Source organism: Anguilla rostrata, chromosome 8 (genome assembly GCF_018555375.3).
Source record: "Anguilla rostrata isolate EN2019 chromosome 8, ASM1855537v3, whole genome shotgun sequence".
NCBI lineage: Eukaryota > Metazoa > Chordata > Actinopteri > Anguilliformes > Anguillidae > Anguilla > Anguilla rostrata.
Window position 1 is genome coordinate 45,056,717 of NC_057940.1, and position 9,616 is coordinate 45,066,332.

Here is a 9,616-nt window from a genome sequence, read left to right on the forward strand (position 1 = left end):
AAATAGACAGAACTTTAGAAAAAAGGAAAGAAGCCTTGCAGTGCTAAAAAGGTTTTCCAAATTTTGTCAAATTCAGCTACCGTGCTTTGGTATTACCACGCTCTGATGAATGCTGTTATTTGGTCCAGTGTGGCAACTAGCAAAAAATTACAAGTAGCACAAAGAGCGGCACAATTTGCGCTTAGGTACCAATAAATATAGTCACAAATAATGCAAAATAGCTTGAATTACTCCACAAGGCATTGTAAAGTAGTTGTTTCCTTCTACCGCAGAACAGCAATGGCAGGCTGGAACTCCAAATGTGCAAACTCTTGAAACTCTTAAAATTTATGAAATTTGAAACATTGGCATTATGTCTCAAAAATGAATTGGATTTATTAATTGGATAGCCGCTTTGCGCAACATGTGATGAGACTATAATGTGGTAATCTGCCAAATCCCAAAGATACAAATCAATCAATAATGTACAGTAGCCAACAAAAATACGATACAATATGCAAATTCCTCCAGTTAACTATAGTATTATTGTATATACATGTAGTGCAAGATCAATACTCTCAGAAATAATGTGCAAAAAACCATGCAGAATAAAATCAGCCAGCAGCAATTATGTGTAAGAGATGGAGGCTAATATAAAATACACCGGTTAATGGTCATCTTCATGTCATTTCCAGTGTGCACCCAAATGGAACATGACAACAGTTACCAGCAGCAATACAAAGTTAAATATGCAATCATGATCTCACAAATATTACACACACTTTTTGTATTATTAGCCACTACAATCTCTGGCAGTAGAATTAGCTAACACACAATTGAAACCAACATCCACAATATACCAAACAAAGTTCTGTTCTTGGTGGTATTTCTCCCAGAGAGAATCAGCAAAGTAAATGGTATGTTAATACACCCAATTCTGTTCTGAAGCAGAATGTACATCAATTACTTTAGGCTTTCCTTCGGATTACATAAGTGTTAGCAACATTAATAGGTATCTAAAATAAAGGAGGAGAGTCATCAGTGCATAGCAACAACCCATCAAAAGGTTATGAATAAAATCATCTTATGACAATCTACCAATGAGGATTAATAAATGCCTGGGTTACATAGCTGGTCCTTTCGTTTTAAATAACAAAATGCTACTTAAATATATAATGCTATGTTGCTTTGACTGGTGGACCATATAAGCAGGGAGAGCTGAGTCAAAAGTTCTGCAACAATAGCCGACCGACATGAAAGTGGGCGACACTTATAAGCATGAGACGCCACAGAACAGAGAAGACTCTGGGCACTCAACTACCCAATAGTCTATACACTTTTGTGATTGCTAGAGCAATAATTCTTTGAGCTGCGACTTTTAATAATAACTGATAATTCATTCAGTGCAATTCTGTGAGCTGCAGTGCAAATGTAGTCTGCAAAAAGCAGCCCAGTCAACACGCATATAATGTTGTGTGTAGGTGATTAGTTGAGTATGAGAACAAGTAGCGATGTGTGCGTGTGATTGTTTGAGAACATATAGTTGTTGTAGCCAACAAATGGTCAGCCACAGCAAGAATTTCCTGACCGAATTTGCTCTGTGCATTTCATGCATATTGATCATAAATTCCACCAGCTGCATTTTTAACATTTTTTTTTTAAACAAATGCAATAATTTAGAAGTTGTTCTGTTATTTATGCACTGCTGTGCCTAAATTATTCTTTGAAATGTTGAAGTAGATGTAATATAATATAAAAGGTCATCATTTGTGTTAGTTAAACCTTATGTGAAGACATTTAACCATCCTCAACACTGTAGTGTAACAACACTATTATATCTGTCATAGGTTTGAAGAAAATTAATTTTAATGACATTAAAATAACACTTGAATCCATAAAGTATTCCAAACACAGGAGCTATAAATAAATGTGAGGAGGCGTTTGAGTGTGTAACCTTGAATCTCTATTTTAAAAAAGTGAAATCACTTTTGAAAGTGTGATTAATTATTTTTCAGAGTGAAAAGTCAAGAAAATGCAATCTAACAGATTTTGATGCCTGAAAACCTTTCATCTTGAGGATATGCTCCATGTCTCTGCACACATTACGGGAAAGGTCTCTTACTTAAATGCACATTGTCAGAGTAACTGTATGGATAGGTGTTCAAAAGTCTACAAAAAAAAAAAATTAACAAATTGGTGGTGACAGGTGTAAGGAGATAGAAGATGTTTAACCCACAGTGAATGAAGACATCTTGCACTGGTGGTGTGTGTTGAAGGGCAAAGCCCCCTGCAGCTTCATTTGCCTTACTTAGCTATGGTGAAAGATATGAGGGAGCTCAGCCCCACTGAATAAGACACAAGCGCCCCTAAAAGCACCAAATGTGAAAATTTGGGGGAAGGGGGTCTCTAAAATATTGAAGAATTTTCACATTTTTAAAATGTTTTAGGGTGGTGCAGTTGGTAGTACTGTCGCCACACAGCAAGAAGGTGCAGGTAGTCCCACAGTCCAAAGACATGCAGGTAGGCTAATTGGAGACTGTGAATTGACCATAGGTATGAGTGTGAGAGTAAATGGTGAGTGAATGGTGTGTGTGCCCTGTGATAGACTGTCCATGGTGTAATCTGCCTCTTGCCTAATGAACGCTGGGCTAGATTCCTACAATCCCCGTGACCCTGCCCAGGATAAGCAGGTATAGATAATTGATAGATGAAATAAGCAGTGTCATTTTTTTCCATGGGTGTACATCAGTCCTGGACTGACCATCTGAAAATAAATTATTCGCACAATTTTTCCACAGCCAAATTTGGACATTTGTCTTTTATTGGTTTTACAAGACCTTTAACAAGAAAATAACCTTTCTTTGAAAATACAAAACATTCAACACATTCAAACAAAACATCACCTATAGATCAAAACCAAGCACATAAGCTCTTCAAACTGTAAAGAAACAAGTCATATCATTTAAATATTCAAAACTTATGTATACAAGACTACATCACATGCAAAGCAACTCATTAAATTACATCTTTAATAAAATTTCAACTTCTCATACATGAACACTCAACGATAAGCAATGTTGTAAGGATAAAATCTAAACATTTCTAAACGGTCTCTCTATAGTTTGCAGACAAATTGTTTGTGTTTTTCTTGGGCAGTGGGGGGCTATGGGTTGACGAGATGATCTGTTTTTTCAATCCCTCATTTCCCTCTTTCCAGTCTTTTACAGCATACCATGTGGTAGGGAGATGCAACAGTTCCGGGTCTGCACCGTAGTTTGTCACATGGAGAGAGAGAAAGCGCACCCACACTAATGTGAAAACAAATAAACGAACAGCTTCACCCTTTTCCCTCATGGTTTCCAGGCAAAAACAATAAACTGAAACAACAAAGACAAAAAGCAAAACACTGTGACAGCTTTTCAGCTTGCTGCTCTTAGCTGGCCAGCTTTTCAGTTGACCAGCTCCTCCACCTTTAAGCACCTGGGCAAAGGAGGTCAAACATGATCAAATTTTGATTATGGGTATGACTTATGGGTAGTTCAAAACCAAAAAATAGCGACTATGTTGTGAAATGGTCTGGGTCAGTCCATGATGCATGCATCTTCAGGCACAGCCGACTGTTCTCTGTGTTCCAGATCCACAGACTGTCAAATCAAGTCAAAGTTTATTTGTATAGCACATTTACAAATACCACAGTTGACCAAAGTGCTGAACAGATTTAAAATACCAAAAAACAAATATAAAAGTAAAAAAAAAAAAAGAATAAAAGGAAAAGGAAACAGTAAACAGTAATAAAAGAATTACGGCACAATAGAAGATAAAATCAAGGTGACAAACTCGAATTGAATGCCAATGAGAAGAGGTGGGTCTTCAGCAGCGACTTAAAAGATTCTAGGGTCTGAGCAGTTCTTATATATAAAGGTAAGCTGTTCCAGAGATTAGGGGCAGGGGCAGACTGGATGGCATAATTAGGTGACAGTGCCTATCCACTCCTACCATAGATGGTGACACCTTTTCCCACAGCAAACACACCCACACAGCCATGCACATGGAAAAACATGCCATTAAGCATCTGAATGGGATTCTGAAGAGTGACTTTGCGTGCCTGAACTATCTGCCTGTGGAACCACAACGAGAGTGCAGCATAATACTGGCTTGCATTCTCCTACACAACATTGCTACCCACCGCAGTGTCCCTCTCTGTGATGACATTGACAATCCTTTCAAGACCCTTACTCCTGTTGATGATCCAGACCCACCTGTGGATTTTTCTTGAAGTGAAAGACTCAGTGGTAGCAGCAACATCCAAAATAAAGAGTAAAATCTGGATGGTGATAACAGAGAATGCCACAGCATCTGGACAGAAGAGGACAGTGGTGCAAGTGAGGTTGAGGTGGGAGAATTTGAAATAGAGGGCCACCAGAGACCACAGCCAGGCCAAAAACCCACAGAAAGGCAACAAGCCATATACAATGGGTGAATGTGGCTCTTGATATCATTGGTGGTCAGAGTTCTCAATCTTTATATGGAATAAAAATGTTTCACAAGTAAGGTGAATCCCAGGTGTGGGGAGAGATTGCACCTGTTTAAACAGGCAGCGGTCAAGAAATCGTACAAGGCCTTGCCCCTGTGGAAACAAGTTGGACCTTGAACTCTAAAAAACACATTTCAAGCACTCCAGATATCCAGAGCAGAGAGAATCGGATGCATGAGGCACCATTATACTGTGAAATCACAAAATTTAGGATTTCTAAATCTGATTGGATCTGATTGAGATTAGAAGATTTGAACTCCTGGGCTAATTAGTTAATGCAAACCAGGTGCATGTGTTCTCTCCACCAGTAGCTGTAGCTGAGAAATCTGCTTCTCCACGAAACTGAATGCCACATACACTTTACAAAGTCTACCATAACATGGTCCTGGAGGAGATACTCAAACCTCCTTCTGAGAGTGACTACATCCACAGTTTGTATTAATTTTTTTCCCCCACAGGACCTGCTTGATGATGTCCACTGACGCTGGAGCTCAATGGTCGTGCAACCTACATAGAGGATTTTCTCAGCCATCAGGGAGCACCTTGGCAACAATCTGCTCAGGGAGACAGAGGAGACAAGAACGCCCCAGCCCCGTCTGGCCATGATGCAGGTACACAAACAGATGGTGAACATTCTCAGAGTCAGTGCATCCATGGGGCCAGCATTCAGTCAGTCTTATACATGAAAGACCTGGTTGGGTGACACATATGGTGCCTTCAGAAAGTATACAGACCCTTCACTTTTTCCACATTTTGTTACATTACAGCCTTATTATATAATTGATTAAATTCATTTTTATTCTCAGAAAATCTACACACAATACCCTATAATGACTAAGCAAAAACAGGTTTTTAGAAATTTTTGCTAATTTATTTTTTAAAAAAAATTGAAATATGACATTTACGTAAGTATTCAGACTCTTTACTCAGTACTTTATTGAGGCACCTTAGGCAGCGATTACAGCCTCAAGTCTTCTTGGGCATGACGCTAAAAGCTTGGAACACCTGTATTTGGGGTATCTCTCCCATTGTTCTCTGCAGATCCTCTCAAGCTCTGTCAGGTTGGATGGGGAGCGTTGCTGCACAGCTATTTTCAGGTCTCTCCACAGATGTTTGATCAGGTTCAAGTCTGGGCTCTGGCTGGGCCACTCAAGGACATTCACAGACTTGTCCTGAAGCCACTCCTGCATTGTCTTGGCTGTGTTCTTAGGGTCGTTGTCCTGTTGGAAGGTGAACCTTCACCCCAGTCTAATGTCCTAAGCGCTCTAGTGAAAGTTTTCACTAAGGATCTCTCTCTACTTTGCTCCATTCATCTTTGCCTCGATTCTGACTAGTCTCCCACTTCCTGCCGCTGAAAAACATCCCCACAGCCAGTGCATACAGGCCCATCGTTCTCAAGAAGGGAGTGATCCCTGGCAAAGGTATATCTATATGTTCTGGACCAGAGTAGCCAGACCCTGCACCAAGTTGGTAACTATATCTGGGACTTCTCCTTGAGGAGCACAGATATTTTACATTTTTCCATGGTGGTCCCCCAGACTAATGAAAAGGTCCTGGCCATGATTTAACAAGTAAATTTGTCTGAGGGAAACACCCTCCCCACATTGAGGAGAATAGGAAGGACTACTGTCTTGAGGACCACCATCTTAACTGTTATTGTGTGGGGCCAAGCACTCCAGCTTCGTAGTTTTGCCTTGCGTTGTGGAAAATTAACGCGGTTTATTAGTCCTGTCTGCAGACAGTCACATACAGAGTCACAGTTTAGAACATACACAGTACATAATGCATATGCCTTATTATTACTAAAATTTTGTTTTTTCATTATTAACACCATTAAATCACAATTTTCTATCACACTGGATGTGTTGGAGGGCTCCCTCCCAGCTCTGCATCCCCTCTCCATCAGCCATCAGTTATCTCTCTGTACAGGAAAGGAAATGATTAGTGGCCCACCCCAATTCAGAGACAAGAATAGCTCACTCTTGCCCCTATTGACCACACATCTATGGGATGAGAGCACGGACCCAGAGTTGAGCTCTGAGGAGCTCACCAGCGCCAGGTACGCTCCCTTAACCAGCACAAAGTTCCTGGTCCCGATAGGATCCCAGCTAAATCCAAAAGTTCTGATAGAATTTAGCTGGGAATATTCCAAATATTTCTAAGAAGGACAGTGAAAACACATTTGACTCCACGCCAGTAAGCATGCACAATGAAGGACTTGATCCCATTTTTAGATCAGCGAGCATCTAAATACACTCAAAATATATTTATTATTATTCAGTACGCTCATAAATAAGGAATAGCCCTGAATTTGAATAATAAATGTAGCATGAAATTGTGGGACGTGTTTGACATTTTGATGGGGGTGGAGTATTAGACAAAAATCAACCAATGATCAATCAATGGATTAGTAAATGTAATTGTTTGGATTAGTAATGTAGTTATTTTCTACAACCTTGCTGCTGCCAGAGGTGCCAATGGGAGAGCAAGGAGAGGGAGAAGGAGGCTGACAGGCTGGGGCAAAGCAAGCTATAGTATACAATATATAGTATTTTACATCTCTAAACATCCACAATATCATTAAGTCAATGAGTGTATTTTTGGAGTCTCCAGGCTTGTGTTTAAAAAAGGTGGAGGTTCAGAAGGGGTTAAGGATAACTGTTGTCCACATGCACTGTTAAAGCACCAAACAATTTTCAAGCTCCAAAACTATAAATAGGGTAGGTGGGTGTGTGTTGAAAGACCTCAGTGCTAGAACAGGCTATAGATGAATCTTTCTGATGTTCAAAACTGCTTACAATGGGTAAATAATGGGTTGTATGGTGATTTTTTGTTTTGTTTTGTTATGATCCCCCCATTATAGCTGTCTTGGGGACCTTGACTTTTTCATCATTGGTATTGATTGGGGAGGGGGGGGGGGGGTTTCCAGTGCTGCACATTGCCACCTGTAGCTTTTAAGAGTTTGAAGGAAGCGAGTGTTAAGGCAGGAAAGGTGGATTTTATTGTAATCCGATTATTAGCAAGATTAGTGGCAACATTTTTCTAGTTGGTGACTAGCAAACTCCTAGTCCAGTGATTGAGTCAAGAAATCTGTAAATTAAAAGCAGAACCTATGCATTGTATCCATAACCTGCTGTAATTGTTGAGCCCACTTATAGTTACAGATAATGATTTGATTGAGCTCTTAATTTACGAATATTCTGAACATCTGAATGTGTAAGCAGACATTAACAGATATGTGTTTCAATTCCAGAAACTTTTCATGCAGTTTTTATTTTGGGGTTGGGAGGGATGGTAGTGGTGAGCTTCCCCATTTGCCACTGTATACGTCTTCCCTGTCTAGGAACATATGGTTACTCATCACACAGTGTGTACTAATAGCAACATTAATTAAAATGCTATCAGACTATTTTTATTGGCAGATATGTTAATTCTGTTCCTTACTGCCTGAATTAAGCATTTCTAATATTTAATGAATGATTTACAAAACATTTAAACTAGGGTATTGAAAAAGGTCATGCTGAAAAAGTATTAAAATAAGTATTTTAATTGCCTTTAGCTCACATGCACACACAGATGCAAGGATATTACAAATAATATGGTCCAGTAAATTACATTTTGAAGAAGACTGCATGCATTAATATCACAGCATGTCCTTCTTTTGACCCCTCTATTTATATTGATTATCCATAATTATTACAGGAAACTGGCAGTGCAAGCTATAGGGGATATACTGCCTTCCAGATTCAGCTAAACATCAGGCTTGGTTTTTTAAAATATAGGCTTTTTAATCTCCTCATCCAAGTGTTTTTTTCATGCAGAACCCCTTCCCATAGGAAGTGCAAGAAATGGCCATAATGAGGAATTTATGCTGTGATGATATGGCATAATTTGGATGGAATCTCTTGGTATTGCACAGGGTTTCTGATGTAACATCTGAATTAATCAATGTTTCACTCCAGCAGTGCTGGGAAGAAGAGAGCAAGAGATAAAATGCAATGACTTTGCATCCCTGCTTTAACTTTATCTTTGTCCTATCACTGCAGCAGTTCAATACATACGTTTTTGTGAAATGAGAATACAAATTTTTGTGAATATTATTTATAATTGCAATCTCCTCCTCCTGAGCCAGAAAGACTGTCATTTGGCCCAATTGTCTTTTAAGGTTTGCCTGCTTACCTGTGTGTAGGCTTATATGTTTGTTTGAATGCCTTTGTTGAAACCAGTAAAAATACACAAGATGCTGTGCATACACTGTATCTTTACCATGTGTGTTGTGGAGAGGGAGCAGAACTTGGTCAAGTGAGGACAACATTCAGTATTGCAACACTGTAGCAATCTAATTTAATATGCCCATTTTTACACAAGAGCTTCAAAATCCCATGCATCATCTGTTTTCCATGCACCATTATCCTGGATCTTATCCTGAACTATTCTTAATACATAATTTCATACATTAAATTACATAAATTATATACTATGGTGGATATACTATACTAGAACAGGTCAGATTAAGTGGCTTGTTCAAGAGTACAACAGCTTCATAAGGTGGGTAACCATGCTCACAACCTGAGAGAAAGAAATAAAGAAAGAAATAATCAATTAATTAATGTGTATTCTATGCACTACAGCCTTTGACTCTTCTTCCTCAAAATCCATAACATAGGGTTCTAAGTGGTGAAGTTCAGGTATAACCACAGGATGGGTCGTGTAGACTGTACATCATAGATTTGAGTCTGAGATTTATCATTAGCTGGCTACGACAAGGAGTCTGCAGGACACAATGACTCAGGAACACAACTGGCCAGGGTGTCATTCCAAGGGAAGTGAGGATTTTAATCAGACAGGGTGCATCATGGTGATACTATGTTTGCTCCTCTAGCTAACCTGCTACTTGCCATAAGTGAGACACATACCACTCCTATTGGATGTATGATATCCTGTAGTACTGTGTGACCTGTAGTGTGGCTAATGGTCATTGGCTCTATGGAGCATCAGAGGAGTGTGCATATTTGACTGGCAGTGCTTTAAGTGTTTCATTAAATGTTCCCTATATGTGTACAGGTGACCTACCTCCAAAAAGGGGAGAAATAAAATGGAATA